At 46.8% G+C, this 19,942-nt stretch overlaps 1 long non-coding RNA gene across 2 annotated transcripts; it reads left to right on the plus strand.

The window, feature by feature from the left end:
* The first annotated feature begins 7,352 nt into the window (after nt 1–7,352).
* LOC128118868 (uncharacterized) lies at nt 7,353–15,312 on the plus strand. Of its 2 annotated transcripts, XR_008221364.1 has the most exons (3): nt 7,353–7,646; nt 12,903–13,017; nt 13,709–15,312. It is a non-coding gene; the product is annotated as an uncharacterized LOC128118868 (long non-coding RNA). The 2 variants fall into 2 exon arrangements; XR_008221363.1 differs by having other exon boundaries at nt 7,353–13,017.
* Nucleotides 15,313–19,942: the final 4,630 nt, after the last annotated feature.

Consider the following 19,942-nt stretch of genomic DNA (forward strand, 5'->3'; position numbering starts at 1 on the left):
TTACGCAGGCACACTCGCGCGGACGCCCCGCCCCTCCGCCCCGCATTGGCGCCGCGTCCCCCGACGGACGGCGAGCCCGACCAATGGGCGTGAGGCGCGGGGGGGGGCGGGCCGACACCGGGGCCGCGTTTCCCGCCGTCCCCTCCCCCTCCCGCCGAGGCTCGGCCGGGGCTCGGCGGGGGCCGGGCCGGGCTCATTAATCAGGGGCTCGTTGTGGATGCGGGCGGGGGCGATGCCACCCAGGGCGGGAAGCTAGCCACGGAGGAGGCGCGTGCGGGGTTTGTGCTCCTGCCTCGAGCCCTACTAACTGGTCCCAGGCTTCCGCCGCGGAGGGGGGGACCGGGGGCGGGAGGTCGGAGCCGGTGCGGGGCGACGGGTCGGACCCCAGCAGCCGGGGTGGGCGCGCGGCGCAGGGCGGTGCCCGCAGTGGGTGGCAGGCGCGCGGCCCGGCTTGTTTACGAGCATCGCTGCCCCGAGCCCTGGGTCGATGGCAGCTCCGTGCTTTTTCCCCGGCCGCTCGCCGCCGCTCGAGGGGCGCCCCGGAACCGCCCCACCCTCCGCGGGCGCCCGCCCCCGCCCCCGGCCGTGGGCTCTTTCCGGGGCGTCATCAGAGCCATTCACTTGTCAGGTTCCCGGGAAGTGGAAGTCGCCTGTTCTGGATGTAATAGGAGAGAGGAGGAGGGCGTGTTGGCGTAGGAAAATGCGGTTTCCATAGTGCCGGGAAAGGGCGGGCCTGGGCGGGAGCGGGGAGCTGGGAGCGGGTGCTGGCGGGCGTCCTCCTCGCGCCCCGCGCCCTTACGGCTCCCGGCCCGCACCCCATGCCCTGCTCACCTCGCACCCGGGTTGCTGGCGGGCGTGGCCGTACCTAAGAGCGCGGCCGCGGGCACAGAGCCAAGCCAAAGATGCCCTTGAACTACTGCTTTGAATTTCTCTATCTACGTGGCCTTTGTGACTTTCAAAGTCGAGGGCAAATAAGCACCCGCCCGTCACGTCTCCTAACTGACAGTGAGGGCCGCTAGAAAGGGCAGGGATCCGAGTTCACAGAGGGCAGGCTAGGAATCCTGATCGAGGTGGGTAAACAAAACAAACCCTTGCCCATCCGGGGGAAAGTATCTAAATGAAACAAATCGCGACAAGAGTAACCTTGGTTATTTTGTGCTGAGTCCTGGAGGTTCGCCTTGGAATGCCCTGCGTCATTAACAAAAATCATTGCAAATACAATGACATGTTTAAGAAAAACAGTTGTGTATTGTGATTTTTGAAGACCATGGTTGCTTTAACCTTTGTATAAAATGTGCCCTAAACACTCTGATAGTGAGTTTTATGTGCCAAAATAACCCAAGCTAATATTGGACCTCTTCTGTTTATAGCGTGTATAATATGGTTATGATTAGGATTATTGATGAGCAGCAATAGTTTGCGAAAAATCATCAATGTAGTAAATATCATCATAAAATTACCTTTACAAGGGTGCGTTGGATTCAGTCTTCCATTTTAAACTATACCCTTTAAGAGTAAGAGCAGCGAAGGCCGCTGCAAATGTGTGCTCCTGCGTTGTGCAAACACGTGTGACTGCACACCCATGTGTGTGCCCAGCACCCTGTCTTGTGGGTGCTGGCTCTTCCTCTTCTATCGCCAAGTGTTATCTCTACCCAGAAGAAACATGACAACATGACAGGGTTTTTTGTCTTAGCACTTGAAGAAAATGTGGCTCGATTTTATTGATTGTGATAATTTACATCCCACTTTATGAGACACATCAGTGGGCCTGTGCGTTCTGTAACCTGCAGTAGCAAAGGACAAGGAGGCCGCTCTGTCAGCGTCCTGTGCTTCCCTTTGAGAAAGTATCTTTGGTAACCGTGTTGTTTCCTTTTTTATTTTGACTCTTCATACAAAATTAGATTTTTAGGAATGCGTTCAGTGATGACGTGCTGTGCCCACTGGAGCGTGGCTAGCACCAACTTTGTTTACCTTGGGGCTGTGTTAATGTGAAGTACCACAAGTCAGAAGCTCCTCACTGGCCAGTGGCCCGTTCTGTGTGCCGCCTCAGTGGCCAGGCTGACAGACACACAGGAGGGGCCAGGGAGAGGCACCACGACTTAGGACGTTTCTGCTCACAGAGGCGGCAGGGCTCTTTACAGCGCGGTGTTTGTCATTCTGAAGCTCCAAGTGCAAAAATGAGAGGTCCCCTGAGCACACCTTGCCCTCTCCTTCCCGCTGCCAGATCAGCTGTGTATTTGCTGGAAGCTGGTTGTGTAGCTTGTGATTTTCCAACTGTTCTCCTCACATCTGTCAGCGTGCTGGGCTCACAGGACTGGGTGGCACTTACCTGGACAGTTGCCAGTGAACAGTCTGCCTACAGGTTTTCTCCCTGGTTTAGGATCTTTCCGCTTTTCCCTTTCACAGCTGACAAATAGCCATAAGGTCTGGCTTGGTTGGGTTTTTTTTGGTGTTTAGAGACAGGGTTTCTCTGTGTAGCCCTGGCTGTCCTGGAACTCACCCTGTAGACCAGGCTAGCCTCTAAATCAGAGATCTGCCAGTCTCTGTCTCCTGAGCGCTAGGACTAAAGGCACATGCCACCACACCCAGAGTCCATAGCTTGCTATCAAGGAAGATTTGGGATTTTCTTAACATAGATTCATGCAACTATGCTTCTTTTATTAAAATAAAAAATTCTTCCTGGAATAATTTAAGTATTTTCATTAAGTTATTAATTGTATAAGTGGGTAAAATGTGTTAAAAACCCATGATATGCCGGGCGGTGGTGGCGCACGCCTTTAATCCCAGCACTCGGGATGCAGAGGCCGGCGGATCTCTGTGAGTTCGAGGCCAGCCTGGGCTACCAAGTGAGTTCCAGGAAAGGCGCAAAGCTACACAGAGAAACCCTGTCTCGAAAAACCAAAAAAAAAAAAAAAAAAAAAACCCATGATATAAATACTATTACCAAAAAGGATCATAGATTTTTTTTTTCTTCATGTAGAGAGGCTAGTATAGAAGTACATAGTTTTTCTTCAGTTCTTCTGACAGGCTTTTCGGTCTAGGTCAACTCTCAAAACTGACTAAGTGGAAAGCTACATGGCCAGTGTGGACAGCCCTCCCTTAAAACGTGTTCCAGGAAGCCTAACACCAGTTTATGTTGGCAGGTCTGTTTACTCTTTAGAAAGGATGGCGTCGTTTTGCTGGGCTCGGTTACTTGGTTCACAAGTTTATTCAAAGCATTTGCATTTCTGGTGAATGAACCTTGCACAGACTTTTGCCCATCTAGGATTAATAAGAGGACTTCCGGCATTATATGCCCCCTCCCATCTCTTTGCTCGTGTGTTTCAACTGAAATTGCACAAGAATTTTGTAACATGTGAACTCTGTGTTTGCAACAGGATAACTTCCCTGCAAGAATGTTAACTGTTGTTTACTCCACCTAGTATCTGTGCCTGGCAGTGCAAACAGTTCAACAATCAGGATTTGTAAAGACAGGCAGGCAGAAACAGGTGAATGTAGTTCAAGGCCAGCCTAGGTCTACTCATAGTGAACTCCAGCCCAGTCAGGACTGCTCAGTGAAACTTGTCTCAAACATGAAGAAAAACAAACAAAGGGAAGGAAGGAAGAAGTTTGTATAAATTGATTATATTAATTCCTTGGACAGTGTAATGTCTTTCCACTTTAGTATTCATTCTGCTCATTAAAAATATTGATTCAACAGTTCTGATAGTCATAGGTGTTCATTCAGTGAGGGGTTTCCTAAAATAAAAGCTTATTGGATGCTAAAATCACCTTAACTTTTGAAGTAAGAACTGTGTTCCTGAGTCCACAGAGCGGATGCCGGTGACATTAAGAGTGTCTCCAAAATGACATAGCTATATTTTCTGGATGCAGAGTAGAGACAGCTGGGAGTGACCTTCTGTCAGTCCGGCGCCTCAGGAGAGCAAAGTCGACCTGTGCTCCTCGATGGGTGCTGTGTGTGGATCAGGAGCAAGCAGTTGGCCTTGGTTTGCAGGTTGCTTCCAAAGTAACAGACACAGCCAGCCGCCTCCTGCCAGGTACCCTGATGTTTGGTGGAACTATGCCCGCCTCTGAAACCTGCCATGTCCCTTCAGCCATTAGCAGGCTGCTTCTAGAGTCTGTATTTAAGGTGTTTAAACCAGCCTAAGGATAACACAGGAAATGTGGCTGCCTCTTACCCATACTGCCACCCACTGGCGATGTCTCTCCCCAAGACATCCAGTGAGCACAGCTCTATACCTCCACTGGTGGCTGGAGGGTTTTATGTGAAATTGCTTACCACCTGACATATTCACTTTGCTGGAATCCTGGAGGAAGGTAGTAGAAGTGATTTGAGATATAACAGACTTCTAGGAAACAGACCAGTAACTTTAGAACTAATCCGTGCACGTTTCAGCACAGTCAGATGGAAAATGTTTATCAATGACGATTTAAAGTTTCAGAAAACAAAGCAACACAATAAATCAAGAATGTAGCTCAGGGTTATTCTATGCTTACTAGATCACACCTGAGTTAACAGCAAAACACATTTTCCCCTACATTGGTCATTCAACCTTGGATTCTTTTTAGAATAAGCCGAAGTCACATAGAAAGATATCGAAATGAAATTTTTGAAAAATAATGAGGGGAAAAGAAAACCTACCCTCAAAACTCTGAATGACAAGTGTCAGTCCACATGTCTTCACCATGGCTATGTTTCTGAGCAAAATAATTAGAACTGTGTGCTAACAACTCCTTAGTTCATTCTCATGTGCAATCATTTCTTTTTCTTTTTTGAATTGCTTAGTCTCAGTTTAGGTGATGCTGTGTTCTACTTTGTGCTGCTAGATGATGGCAGTAGGAAAGTTAGTGGTGCATTCAGAGAGAGTGGTTCTTTACCTGGAGGGGAGGAACCCAAAGGCTCCTCCTTGATTGCCGTGTGCACTGCCAATCACATCCTTGGGATTCTACATGTAAAACAAAAGCTGGCATACAGTATCAATAACAGCAATTGGGGCTGGAGAGATAGGTCAGTGGTTAAGAGTACTTACTGCCTTCCAAAAGACCGTGACAGATGGTTCACAGCTGTCTACAAAGCCCTAGGGAATCCAGTGCCTTTTTCTGACCTCTGAGGGCACCCAAATATACGTGACATTCACTCAGACATACATATACACAAATAAAATAAATATTAAAAAAATTAATTACCAGGGCTGGAGAGACTGTTCAGTGGTTAAGAGCACTTCCTATGCTTGCAAATGACTTGAGTTCAATTCCTTGCACCTACGTGGAGGCCAACAACTACCTGTAACTAGTTCCTGGGGATCCAGCACCTTCTTCTGGTCTCCATGGGCACCATTTAGGCATGTGGTACACAGACATATGTGTAGATATTCACACATACATATAAAAATAAATCTCAAAAAAAAGTCTCAGCAACAGTGAACTGGTAAGAGTGTTTCATTGCTGTGTCCACACACGATGACACGACGGTCTTAGCAGGATGTGGGGACATTTAAAACTTCACCCTCTCAAGTGCAGGTGTCTTAAGTATTGATTCTTAGTCAGGGGTGCTGAGCTGAAGTTTTTTAATTCCTGAACAGGGAATTTCCACCACCTGTCCTATGAGTCTGCAGATTCATAAAAGGTTAAAACGGAAGAATTAGGGCTGGGAATGTAGCTCAGTGATGGATCACTGACCCAGCATGAGTGGAACCCTGGGTTAGATTCCAGGCTGCAACCAGAAGTCAGAGCCCTTTGCCTCTTCACACATGTCTTACACTTTGGCCTTATTTCACACACGTCTAACACAAACAACATAATTATAGTGAAGTAACTGAGAAGTGTGAGCATTCCCAATTTCCCAAACGCAAAGTGACCCAATCAGCTTGTGACGTGCAGGCAGAACCTTGCAGCCACAACTCCTGAAACCCTGAAAAGGAAGAACTGAAGACTGGAGACTGCCCTATGGACAAACACATCCTAAGAATTACTACTGGGAGATCGATAGCAGCAGGCCTTCCATCATTGGCTGCTGCTTCTCAGTGTTTCAGAGACCACACCACTGCTGCCAGGCTGAAAGAAAGTGACATGTTATTCCTATTTTAAAATGTTACTCCCTATAGAGTGGAATAGTGCCCACCTTCTAGGTTCTGAGTTTGAGTGTTTGAAAACCCCGTTAGGCGGTGTAATTCAAAACAAAACAAAAACTGAGATGTACCAATATTTGACCTTCATCTGGGTGAATACAAGCTGCATTTTAAGACTTCACAGCACCGTAGAGGGTCCAGGGTGACATTCACACCCTGCACTGTGTGTGTTAGAATGGACCGGTGTACCGGCCATTAGTGTATCTTCAGCTCAGATCATAAAACCCAGCAAACACCAAGTGACTGAATGTGCTGTGGATACTTTGGGAGCCTCATCCTGTGCAATGATCCAGAGTGCAGATCTCTGCTTCTGTACCCTTCTGCCTCCATAAGGGCTCACTTCTTTATGTGGTTAGGACTCTGGTCTTCATAAGCATCTATGGTTGTGACATAGAATTGGAAAACAGAATTGTCACATGTTATTACGACATCATCTGTTATTTTTCTTAACTGCAGTTTTAATTCCTGGTGTTGCTGTTTTAGCCCATCCTTATCAACTTGTAGGGAAAGTGGTTTCTATCCCCCCCCCTCCATTTTCCTCTTAAGACCATACTTTATGTATACCTACTAAAAACATGGTAATAGAATGGTTTGATATGGTTTTAATCTTTGAACCTTAGGAGTTTCATTGTCAAATGTCACATTAAGGTCCACCTCTGGGAAGATTCCAGGAAACGATGACACAAAGTTAGAACAAGGAAACAAGTTTGTGGTGTGATGGGGTAAGTAAGCTTGAGGTCCAGCCCTCGGCCAGCAGAGGCGGGAGAATCTGCAAAAGTTTGAGACTATCCTGGGCTACGCAGAGTGATGCAGTTTCAGAACACAAAGACACAAAACAAAATGAAAGAGAAAAAGGGGGGAGAGAGAGGGAGGGAGAGGGAGAGGGAGGGAGGGGAGAGAGAGAGGGAGGGAGGGGGAGAGAGAGGGAGGGGGAGAGGGAGGGAGGGGTGAGAGAGGGGGAAGGAGGGGGAGAGAGAGGGAGGGGAAGAGAGAGGGAGGAAGGGAGAGAGAGGGAGGGAGGGGGAGAGAGAGGGAGGGAGGGGGAGAGGGAGGGAGGGGAGAGAGAGGGAGGAAGGGAGAGAGAGGGAGGGAGGGGGAGAGAGAGGGAGGGAGGGGGAGAGAGAGGGAGGGGGAGAGGGAGGGAGGGGTGAGAGAGGGGGAAGGAGGGGGAGAGAGAGGGAGGGGAAGAGAGAGGGAGGAAGGGAGGAAGGGAGGGAGGTTAACCTCTTTCCTAGTTAAATAGATTTGCCTTTTGAAGAAAATTATGTGTGCACAGGAAGAGGAATAAATGTAGCCAAGCGGGAAGAGAATTGTGGCAACTTTTAAGACAAATCTTGTTCTCACTCATCTTTTATTTTACGGCATCAGTGTCTGACTTTGAGCACATCATGTTTAAATTGGTTTGGAAGCCGGCTGGATCTGTCTCAGGCACCGCAGCTTCAAAGAGGTGCCTGTAACCATCAGCCCGTGTTGTGGGAACCTTCCAGGAGTGAACGAACGGCAGGGGACTGGTAAAATGTAAGGATCAGCTCCATGTGTAACTCTTACAGTTACACATGGCACGACGTTCCCTGCCCTTCCTGTCCAGGTGCTTCTCAAATGTAACTCATTCACTGGCCACCTGCCTCTGTGGTCATTTCCATCTTTAAGTTTGAAACAAGTTTACTCTTTCCGACAAAAATGATGTCTGCTGTCCCGAGTCACTACCACAGGAAGGGAACCCCTTTCTCTTAAGCCCTGGTGGATTACAGTTTCAAACATAATTGTGAGAGTTAACACATTTAATATGAGAGCTGAGAGTGCCCATGTCACAGAGAGTGCAGCTATTTAAATGAAACCCAGGTCCTTTAAGACAACGCCTGCTTCTCAGGTTAGGAGCGGACCATCTCACAGGAGTGGGACACTGCAGGAAAGTCTGTAAATGTCACTCAATCAAAAGTGATCACTGTTGTGCTTTGTGTCTGGTTGATTCCCCTGGACGACAGTACCAGGAACTGCCTGCGTAACTCACGGTCACACTTGACATGCTTATGAGTTATGAGGCCTGGCGGTGAAGTTGTACAGACCGAAGGACACAATGAATCATTTCAGGCTCATCAGCCACAGGTGTGCTCAGTGGTCCCACAGGCACTGTGGGGACTATCCCCAAATTCCAGGGATTTACATTCTCCGGGTTCTCTAGGTCTCCCAGGTGTCTCAGTCCCCTCCCAGGTCTCTTGGTTCCGTGATGTGTGTTGATCAACCCAAGATTCTTGGTCTTCCAGGCCTTTTGGTCCCCCAGGTCTCCTGGTCCTCCTGGGTCTCTTAGTGCTTACTTGTCTCCTGGATAAAGCAGAGGCATACTAGATACTGACACCCCCTCCTTCAGTCATTGCCAAGGGTAGTGTGGACAACAAACCACACTGCCAGATGAAGTCCTTCTCAGGTGAAGACCCATCTTGCTCATTTCCCATCCAGCACAGGCTATCGCCTGAGGTACCTCCCCGCATGGGTAGCAACCATCGGCCCCTGCATATTGCTTCACCTTGCCTGGAGCAACAGCAGCCCAGGCAGGTCAAGCTGCTTTTTGTCTCTGAGCTTTCTGGTCCAAGAAGCAGGTGTTCCCTGACATCATGGAAGTCCCAGGAACAGGCCACTCAGTTCCCTATAAAGAGAGTGGGATGGCATTTCAGATGCCACTAGTGCCCCTAGGAAGTGCAGAATCTGGAGGGTGGCGTAGAGCACGCCTGCAGGACCGAGAGACAAGTGTAAGTCTGAAATCAACCCTGCCGTACAGGGCAAAGTGCTGGGTTGGAAAACTGGCATTTCACTGCGTTGAGGATTAACACAGGACCTTCCGCAGGTGTGGTCAGCATCATTAAAGACATACTGAAGATGCTTTGAAGGTGCCCCCCCCCAAAGTCTTCCTTCACTGAGGTGACAGATGAACAGAGTGAACCAAGTGTTAAAACATGCAACCATGAAACTTAGGGGGAAAAGACAAAGAAATACCATGATTTGATCTTGTAAAATAGAATCCCATGAGGGAAAGAGTGAAAACTGAAAGGGGAAAGAAATGGCGGCCGCTGCTGTCTAGGACGAAGTGCTGATTTCATGAGTATTTAGTTCCTTACGATTGTCTTAAAATAATAATGACATCAAAAACATCCAAGATCCCGACAGTGGTAGCAGGAGCTGGAGAGTTGCCTACGGGAAAACAGCCTGCACCTTTTGTTCGTGCCCCGCTCTTGAAGCCCATTCTTAAAGGGCCTCCCAGGATGCCCCATGCACTCTAGCACAATTGTTCTATGTTTTCGGATTAAATTTTGCACTTTTATTAAATTAAAAAGTAGGGTTTTTTTTTTTTTTTGCGGGGGAGGGGAGATTGTAGAAACAGCTCAGCAACTAAGAACACACTTGCTACTTTTCCAGAAGGTGAGAATTAGGCTCCCAGAACCCATGTTCTGTAGCTCACAACCACCTGTAACTCAAGGGAGTCAGACGCCCTCTTCTGACCTTTTGGGCATCTGCATGCTCGTGTGCATACACACTACACACATACACAAAACAAACAAATAAAATGAATCTTTTAAAAAAGAAAGGGGCCACATTCACACAGTCGGTCGCTGCTGTCATTTTGTCTCATCCTCTGACTGTAAGCCACTTACAGAAGGAGCCTCTCCACACGGCAGCAAAGTGTAGACATCTCAGGATCCAGGGGACTTGCTTTGCCAAAAACCATGAAGGAGTTCCAGAGGGTGCCCTGCAATGAATCTCCACATCTTCATCATAGACTTTTTAACAATCAAAGTTCTTACTCAACGTCACTTGAACGTACACGTATATTCTCTCACACACTGTTTTATATAGAGGAATTGGGTTTCTGATATTAATTCTGCATCTTCAATTTTTTGCACATAATGAAAATTATTTCAAGTGAGCAAGCAAGTTGCAAACCCCTCCAGCAGCACAGACTTCAATGTCCTCTCCCTAGCCTGTGGGCGTTGCTCATGTAGGCCAAGAACTGACGCTTTGTGACATGCATGCTCCCCGGTGGGCTATGTGTGTCTCCATTTTCTTTAAGCTGTCTTTTGAAGGAGTGGCAGTTCCTAATTTTACTTAAATTTCTCAACTTTCCTTTGGATTTTGGGTTTTTGTTTTGTTTAAACATTTGTTTCCCTCTCCCTACCTGAATTCTCAAGTAGTTAGTCCCACGTACCCTTTCTCTATTTGGGGCTTACTGCACCTGTATCAAATCTTTGTGTCTGCAGCATGATGATACAAATTCACTTTTCTCTCCCCACTTCTGGAAGGTGGTTTTGAACATGTGGCTTTGCCTTGTGTGACTTTGAGCCTCCCTGGCATGTCAGGTCTGCACGGTTGCCCTGTCAACCTCTGTGTTCTCTTTCCTTCCCTATGATGATGTCCTTGTTTACCAGAGGCCCATACGTCGAGGTCTTAACTACTAGGCATTTAAAGGAACCCTCACTGGCAAACCCCATCAGCTCATTCTACAAGAGACTCTTAGATAACCAGGTAACTCTGTTTCTGGTACAATTGGAACTAGTTTGACAAGTTTAATGAGCCACCTTGTGAGGATTGCCATGAGTTTAGAAATGTTGGACATCTTCAAAGACACCGAGTTCCCTGCCCACAGACATGGCACGTTTCCCCATCTGCTTAGGAGAGTTTCAGCTTTCTTCATACAAAATCTTGTAATGTTGCCTGTAGAGGTCTCGAGCAGATTTGGTTAGATTTCTTCTGAGCACTCTGCATCCTTTGTTCCTTTTGTCAATACTATGTGTATACAAAACTTTATTTTTTCTTAAATTGTTGTTGCTTGGGTAAAGAAATAAAACACTCAGTGATTTTGTTCAGCACTCTTACCAGTCCTCATATTTTGAACATATGAGGAGATTTCTTTGGAGATACTGTGGGGGATACCATTATTCTTATGTCTTCTTTTTCAAATTCCTTTATGTTCTTCAGCAAACCTCATCTTACTCCCAGGCTAGAGCTACTAACATTGTACAGTCTTCCTTTAATCTACTCTTGTATGTATATTCCTATGTGTGTGCACACAGGTATATGAGGGGTGTGTGTGTGTGTGTGTGTGTGTGTGTGTGTGTGTGTGTGAACACAGGCAAGGGGTCCATGTTGGGTGTCATCATCAATCTCTTTCTACCTTACTCTCTGAGACAGAGTCCCCCACTGAACCTGGAGCTCCCAGAGTCAGCCAGCCTGGCTCTCCGGTGACCTGGAGCGATCCTCCTGTCCACTTCTCCCGTGTTGGGAGGACAGGAACGTTTTGCTGCTCCTGGCTTTTACACAGGTTTTGGGAACCTGACTTCAAGTCCTCATCTTCTGTGGCACATCCTGGCTCAGCCACCATTCCACTGCCCCTTTGTTCCCTTGTAAAGGAGATGTTTAGACTCTGTGATTTGGTAAAATATTTGTTTTAAGATTTTCTTTTAGGTTCGGTTTAAATAAAAATTCTTCCATCCAAATAGACTAATTTGTCTAGGATATAAAAGGATATAAAAGTTTATATCGACATTTTTTTCACACTAGTGAGACAATCTTTGGCTTTCTGGTTTAATTTAAAACTATAGTGAATTATGGCCAGGCGGTGGTGGTGCACGCCTTTAATTCTGGCACTCGGGAGGCAGAGCTAGGCAGATCTCTGTAATTCGAGGCCAGCCTGGGCTACAGAGTGAGTTCCAGGAAAGACGCAAAGCTACACAGAGAAACCCTGTCTCAAAAAACAAAAAACAAACAAACAAAAAAAATCAAACAAACTATAGTGAATTACATTAACTGATTTTTTAAAAATATTCACTGAAATTTACATTTTAGAATAAATCTAATTTGGCCCTTCTTTAATTTTGGGGTCCATAGTTCAAAAGTCAGACACCGTGGCAAGGTAAGGACCCCTCATCTGGGATTTCTGGAATCTACTCCGTATCTGTGGTGGAGTGGGGTGGACAGGGGAGGAAGAGGCAGGGAGGGGGTTAGGGGAGGGGGTCAGCATCTGTCTGCCTGCTGTAAGTCTGTATGTCTTGATCTGCAAGTAGCCTTTCTCACTCTCAGAAAGGCAGATGGGTCTAATGTACTCTTTTCTCTGAGCCTGGCTCCTAGAGTTTCTGACTACATAAAAGTTCCAGTCATTATGAAACTGAAAATATGACCTTGTCACCTTCTTTTATACCTTATGGCATGTGATAGCCAGTATTTCATAGAACATAGCAGAGGCATTTTCCAGAAGAGAAAAAAAATCAGAGGCTTTCAAATCTTTGTGTGTGCAGGTATGTATGGAGGCCAGAGGCCAGCCTCGGGTCAGTTCTCAGGTGCCCTCATGTTGTAGTTTTTTTTTGTTTGTTTTGTTTTGTTTTAAGATATCTCCAGTTGGCTTAGGATTCACTGATTAGAGTAGACTAGCTTCCCAGCAAGATTCAGGGCCTCATGGTTGCAAGGCAATCACTTCTCCAACCAAATTATCACCCTACCCTTTAAGTATTAGAATTCAGTCTTTCAATCTAGGCAAGTGTTTATTAGCTATTCCCTTTTACTTAGGAAGGACATAATACTTTATGTATGTCCTTCAAATAGAATTTGATATAGTGCTAAGCCACACTAATAGGTAGCAACATTAAATAAAATGTATTTAACAAAGTTACTTTTAAAAAAGAAAGAAAGAATCCTAAAAGGGCAAATCACTTTCTCAACGCATTGTATATGAATGGATGGTTTTTTGCAAAACAAATTCCATGTAAATCATCCTTCCTTTACATTCAGATGAAAGTCATGTGACTTCCTGAAGGGAGATGGCAGAGCCTGATGTTGAGGGCTTCCTTGTGCTACTCACTTCTGTGTGGTCAAGACTGCCGCAGGAATCCACACCAACCACAAGGTACCCCAACAGTTGTTGCACTGGGATGCGTACCCCAGATCCCTCTGTGAGGCTGCCATCACCCCAGAAGTCACACTCAGTGACTCACTACATGGAATCAAGATGAGGTTTCACAAGACAGACAAACAGAACGACGTGCAGGAAGTTACTGCGTGAATGGGGTCAGCACAGGCATGAGGTCAGCACAGGCATGGGGTCAGCACAGGCATGGGGTCAGCACAGGGCATGAGGTCAGCGCAGGGCATGGGGTCAGCGCAGGGCATGAGGTCAGCGCAGGGCATGGGGTCAGCACAGGCATGGGGTCAGCGCAGGGCATGGGGTCAGCACAGGCATGAGGTCAGCACAGGCATGGGGTCAGCGCAGGCATGGGGTCAGCGCGGGCATGGGGTCAGTGCAGGGCATGGGGTCAGCGCAGGAATGGCATCAGCACAGGAATGGCATCAGCACAGGAATGGCATCAGCACAGGACATGGCATTGAGTGTCTGGGGGTTGTTACAGCTTTGTTGACTCTTAGAACTCCCTCAAATCCTTATAAACTTAGATTGCATGACAGAGTCAACAAAACACACTGCCCAAAGCCAAGGACAGCCACAAAGTGGCATGCTCACTCTGGTTTCCCACTGCTGCCCCTTTAGCCTACCCCCTGAGTGAGGTGACATCATTTCGTTTCATCTTTCCTTCTCTTCTCAGGGAGCTGTAACGTTGCCTGAACTCTGTACCACACCAGGTTCAAGACAGGATCAGTAAATGCTCCATCCCACTTCAGCCTCTCCCACCTGCTCGGGAAGAAGGCCCAGGTCTTGTGTATAGGTACATCCATGGATATGGCCCTGCCCTCTCTAGAGGCTTCAGTCATGGTTTTCTCCAGCTACCTACCACCTGCCTGACTCAGCAACAGTGACCCCACAGCAAGCTCTCTCGCTGGGAGGTGATGGCCTCCTGCTGGAGCCTGCGGCCCTCAGCCCTCTCGACACCACAGCGGAGTTCTCCAAGGTCCTGAACCCAGAAGCGCTTCTCCAGTCTTGGAGTTTAAGGATCATAGTTCAAGGATCGGACGCTCTCCAGGAATTGAATATCTGTACCCACACTTGCACCCACTTAACTGTGGGAGCTTCCTGAGCAAGGCAGGCAGATTTGGGGTTCTGCTGGCCACCTGCCATCCTGGATCTGCCTGTGAGGGATGCGCTTCCAGCCACCATAGGGACCTCATCTAATGGCTGTGCCCTGTTCTGCAGGTGCACAGGACACTTGCGCGTCTTCATTTTCCTGCAGTTAGGTATCACTGCTTTTAGGATTTATTTTGAAGTCACATACAGCATCTGAGTGGATGTGTTCTACACACTTTTTGCTTATATTTTACATCATTCCCACACAGATTTCTACCCACAGGAGTGATGAGGTACTGAACAGCAGAGAGTGTCCCATACACTGCTGAATGGCTTCCAAAAAGATCCGTCCCAATTGTGTGTGAGAATGCCCCTCCCTTCACTCCTCTTCACTGCAAGGCTCGAATAGTCACAGTCGTACCTTGTGACATAGCGTATACTTTTCTCTGGTTGATGACAAAGTCAAGTGTTCTCAGCAGAGGAGCACCTGTATATCCTTTATTCTCTACCTATCCCATTAGGTTTTTTTTTTTTAAAAAAAAAAAAGGTTTATTTTTGTGTACATGTGTGTGCCTGCGTGAATTTATGTGCATTGTGTGTATGCAGGTGCCCATGGAGGCCATAAGAGGGCGCTGAGTGCACTGGAACTGGAGTTAAACAGTTGTGCGTCTCAATGTGGGTACCAAGCATCAAATTTGGGTCCTCTGCAAGAACAGCCTATGCCTTTAACCACTGGGAAATCCCTTCGGTCCAATTCCTGCAGTTTTACAGACTTTTCTTGGGTTGCCCAAGCTTTTCACACATGTTTATTACCATACCTTTATTACCATATCACTTCATGATGCATCTACTCTAGGTGTTTTCTGAATTTAGGTGAATTGTAATTTGTTCCTTTCATGTCTTAACCTAAGAAAGTAAAAATTTCCTAGTGAATGTGAAAATTGTTCTCTATTTTACATTAACATTTATTCAGTGGTCCTGCATACTTTGAGATTTCTTATATAGTCAGACATCAGAATCACATATTTTCCTATAACTTACTGTTTTTATTCTTTAATTCTCTTATTTTGGTAATTGATATAAAAATCTAAGCTGTCTATTCTCATTATACTAATACTAAATGTCAGTACCTAATTGTAGCATGAATTGTTAGAAGGTCTTATTAATAAAAACAAACCTGGAGCCAGGTATTGGGATGTATTCTGGAAGATCAGAGAACAAGCCACAGCCACCTCACCTTGCCAATTCCTCAGCTGATCCTGTTTCCTCAGACTGGAAGTCTCTGTGTCCTCATCCAAATGGATCTCAGCTGAACTGTGCTGCTCAAAGCCTAAAAGCTTAACAGGCCTAGTTAAGTTCCTCGTCCTCATGCCTTAAATACCTTCTGCTTCCTACCATCACATCCTGGGATTAAAGGCTCTTGTTACCACGCCTGGCTGTTTCCAGTGTGGCTTTGAACTCACAGAGATCCAGACGGATCTCTGCCTCTGGAATGCTAGGATTAAAGGGGGGTGTGCCACCATTTTCTGGCCTCTATATCTAGTGGCTGTTCTGTTCTCTGACCCCATATAATTTTATTAGGGTGAACAATATTTTGGGGAACACAATATCACCACACCTAATATTTAATAATCTATATTTTTCCCTACTGGCCATATTATTTCTGTTGCTTTCAAGTGCAACAATGAACTTTTCACATGAAGGTGTTGTTATTGACATTTTCCTGTGTACCTGGGGAAGTAACCAGCATCAGCAGGTGTCTTCTTTCTTTCTTCCTTTCTTTCTTTCTTTCTTTCTTTCTTTTTTTCTTTGCCTTTTAAATATAATTTATTGCCGGGTGGTGGTGGTGAACACCTTTAATCCTAGCACTCGGGAGGCAGAGGCAAGTGAATCTCTGTAAGTTCAAGGCCAGCCTGGTCTACAAAGCGAGTTCCAGGAAAGACGCAAAGCTACACAGAGAAACCCTGTCTCGAAAAACATATATATATATATAATATATATAATTTTATATATATTATATATATAAATTTATTTATTTTTATTTTATTTGTATTGGTGTTTTGCCTGCATGTATTTCTAAGTGAGGGTGTTAGATCTTGGAGTTAGATCATGGACAGTTGTTAGCTGCCATGTGAGTGCTGGGAATTGAACCTGGTTCCTCTGGAAGAACGGTCAGTGCTCTTAGCCACTGAGCCATCTCTCCAGCCCCACACAGGTGGTTATATTTTACTCACTTAAAAGTTATGTTCAGTAAGTGTGTCTCTGACTCTTGGTCCTGTTCTTGGGACTCTCTCTCCTGTTGGGTTGCCATGTCCAACTTCAATATGATAGTTTTTGCTTCATTTTATTTTATTTTATTATGTCATGTTTGATTGTTATATCTTAGAAGCCTGTTCTTGGGGCTGGAGGGATGGCTTAGTGATTAAGAGTATTGGCTGCTCTTTTGGAGGACCAGGGTTCAATTCCCAGCACCCATATGGCAGTAGGCAAAACACCAATGCACATGAAATAAAAACAAATAAAATTTAAAAAGAAGCCTTTTCTTTTCTAATGAGAGATAGAAAGGGAATGGATCTGGAGGGGATTTGGGGAGGAACTGGTAGGAATAGAGGAAGGAGAAACTGTAATCAGGATATATTGTATAAGAAAAGAATCTATTTTCAATAAAAGGAAAAAAGTGAAGGAAGTTGTTATGTTCTGGAATGTTGCTTGTGGCTATTTAAAAACCTCTTTTATTTAATATTCACACATGGATATAATGTGTTTAGAGCTCTTCCCTTCCCATTCTTACCTTATCCCCCTCCCCCCACCACACACTTTCCCCTCCCAACTTCCTGTTTTCTCTTTAAAAACAAATACCCACTGAGTTCATATAGTGCTGTCCACATGTGCACAGGGCTAACAGGTATTTTAATAGTAGCAGAGACTGGAATTGAGCTCAGTCTGTCTCCAAACAAGATGGGTGATAATTAGGAAACTTTGTAGAGTGGATCATTGTACACCAGCAGACATGAGCACATCCCTTGAAGGGAATAAATAAGGAAAAACAGTGGGAAATGGACTGAGGACCAACTTTCCCCCATCTCTCCTTCCTAACTGTGGACACAATGTAACCAGCTGCCTCGGATTCCTTCTGCCGGCCATCCCCTCCATGATGGACTGTATCTCTTCAAACTGTATGCCAGGATTAACCGTTTTCTTTAAGTTACTTTAATCAGACATTTTGTTACACCAAAGAGGAGAAGTAACTAATCAACTCGATGTCACACTTGGTGACGAGGACTCAGGATGGCCTCTGCAGTGTTCTAGAGAGGAAGGATCCACATAAGCACCAGCTACGGTTTGTTACCTCAGCCAGTTTGAACACCCTACTCTGTAGACCTGAGTAATGGATAAATGATCTGTGGCCTGGCCAGAGACAGAGAGGGAGGGGGGACTCCCCAGGAAGGTGGGGCTCCTGAGGGAGATATGGAAGGGAATTAATGGCATCTCCTAGGCTCGGTGCAATGTTTTGCAGGTAGAGAGTAACCAGAGCCTCTGGAGGTAAATGGGAGAGGGAACAGTAGAGCCAAGGACACAAGGAAGACACCATGAGAGACAAGACCCTTGTCAGGTGCCTCGGGCATCAAGTTCACTGCTGGGCCTTTCTGCTTGTGGCCACAAGCTCTATTTTCTATCTCATCCACAAAGAGTTAGAGTTGGCCATTGGGACGAGGCTGATGAGCCCCAGCCTGGGCAGTGCAGTGTCCTCGGCTGGCTTCTGGGACTCCAGGATAGCCAGTAAGCTGCACTTCCTGAGAAAAGCAGCTGAAGTCTCTCAGTGACTTTTAAAGTGGTGTTTAGGTTTAATACTCTCCAATTATCAACCTAGTAAAATAGATTAATTTGTCTTTTAGGGAAATGGAAGTGCTTAATGGAGTCAGACAGAACCATGAGTACTCCATAAACCACAGCTGGAGTGAGACAGGAGTGTCGGACCAGAGGCTGTGTGTCTGGCCCTCCCGGTCCTCTCCCCTCTCCTATGCATCCTCCCTTTGGACGGTGAAGAGCCCTCCTCTCTCACCCAGCTCCCCTCAGAGGCTGTCAGCCTGGTTCTGTGCCACACTGACTCTGATCTAAGCCCTGAGTCACATGTAGTTCCAGCTCCAGCATTGAGATACAGTTATAAAACATCTTTTGCTGTGGGCTGCTCACTAAACACCCTACATCATTATCCCAAGCGCCTCAGTATGGTCCTCCAGGTGAAGCACTCCAAATTGTCCCCTAACGGATAGGTGTTGGTTTTCTCAAAATTTCCTCTTCTCGATGGATGCTTCACTTGCTGACCTGTTGTATCAATACATAAATTCTTTTAACAACAAGAATGGGGACCCAGATCAAAGGGGTCTGACCTCCCCAGTCCACCTCCTGTCCAATAGACTAGTGGGAGCTCTGCCTCTTTGTTCCCTAGTCAGCAGGTGGCACAGGAGCCCACTAGAGCTGCATTGGTACTGAGTACATCACTTCTACTAGAAGGCTGGTGGCCAGGATGTTTCATGTACAGGGAGATGTCGCCTTCTCCCAACTGGAAGAAAGGAGGGGCAAGCAAGCTAAATGTCAGCCTGCAGTTGTGGAAGTCAGTGTGTCCACACTGTGGATCCAGCAGGTGCTGGAAGATGCAGGCCGACCCCTGGATCGAGGAGTACAGCTCTTCTCTTCCCTCTGCATTTGTTAAACATGAACTACCCATAGGAATCTTGGCTACTAAGAGACCCAAGATCTGGCCTCTTCACTCAGAGTCATTAGCTAAAGCATGTGGAGGTGATTGTTGCCATACAAGTGGCCCTTTGGGTCCCATTCTGGGTGTCCTCTGGAAGCCCCATGTCACACACGGCATGGGGGAAGCACGGAACTCATGAAGCCCCAAACCGGCCAGGTGGGAAGAGTTGCCAGTGGCTTGCTTTTCTGCATGCTGTAATTTGCTGACCCAGAGATGGAAGCTGGGCCATGTGCCACCGTCTGTGTGCCATGCACAGAGCCACACGTTGGGCATGGGGGAGGCAATGTTGGTCCTCAGTTTCTGCCTTAGGAAGCTGGATGGGAAGCAGACACCATAGTGACAGCCACACACGGGTCACTGGGGCTATAGTAACGTCCCTTCCCTTCTCCCCACCCCACGGAGACACAGAAGGAAGTCATGAACCTGAGGACATTCTCAGCCCTGTGCTTCTTGAAGGTCCTCACGGTGTCCTTCATGTTGGAGGGTGGCTTCTATTGCTGCCAACACAGCAGCAGCTGCATCCTAGAGGGGTGCCTAGAGTCCAACCACCTCCAGATCCCCCGGTGCACAAATGGAGGGCGATGGCATGAATGTGCTAGGTTGGGCCTGGGTGAGCTGCTCTCTCCCAGGGGGAGGCCTGTGAAGTGTCTCCTTGCTATAAGCAGGCCCAGAAAGACCACCTTCCTTTAGTGGCCCAGCCAGCCTTGGGCCAGTGTAATGCTACTCCACACAGCTGGCTGGGCAGGTCCCTGGAAATGTGAAGTTCGTGTTTACAGAGAAAGCGTCCCAGACACCGCTTCTGAAGCTGTTCTTTGTAACCCTGCCTCCAGACAGCTGATGTATATATTGACCTTGGCAATTTGGCAGGATCTTTACCGTAGCCTTAGCATTGGTGGCTTGAGGGGGCACCTGTGAGAAATGAGTCCACCATTCTGGATAGGCAGTAAGAGGAAGGAGTAGCGTACACTTTCTCTTTGTTCAATCTCAACACGCCATGGCAAGTGCCAGAATATTTGATGAGGAGAAGAGTCACTCTCCAAAGATCCTAGCTAGTAAATT

This window comes from Peromyscus californicus, unplaced genomic scaffold, assembly GCF_007827085.1.
Source record: "Peromyscus californicus insignis strain IS unplaced genomic scaffold, ASM782708v3 Scaffold_23__1_contigs__length_62951481, whole genome shotgun sequence".
NCBI classification, from domain to species: domain Eukaryota; kingdom Metazoa; phylum Chordata; class Mammalia; order Rodentia; family Cricetidae; genus Peromyscus; species Peromyscus californicus.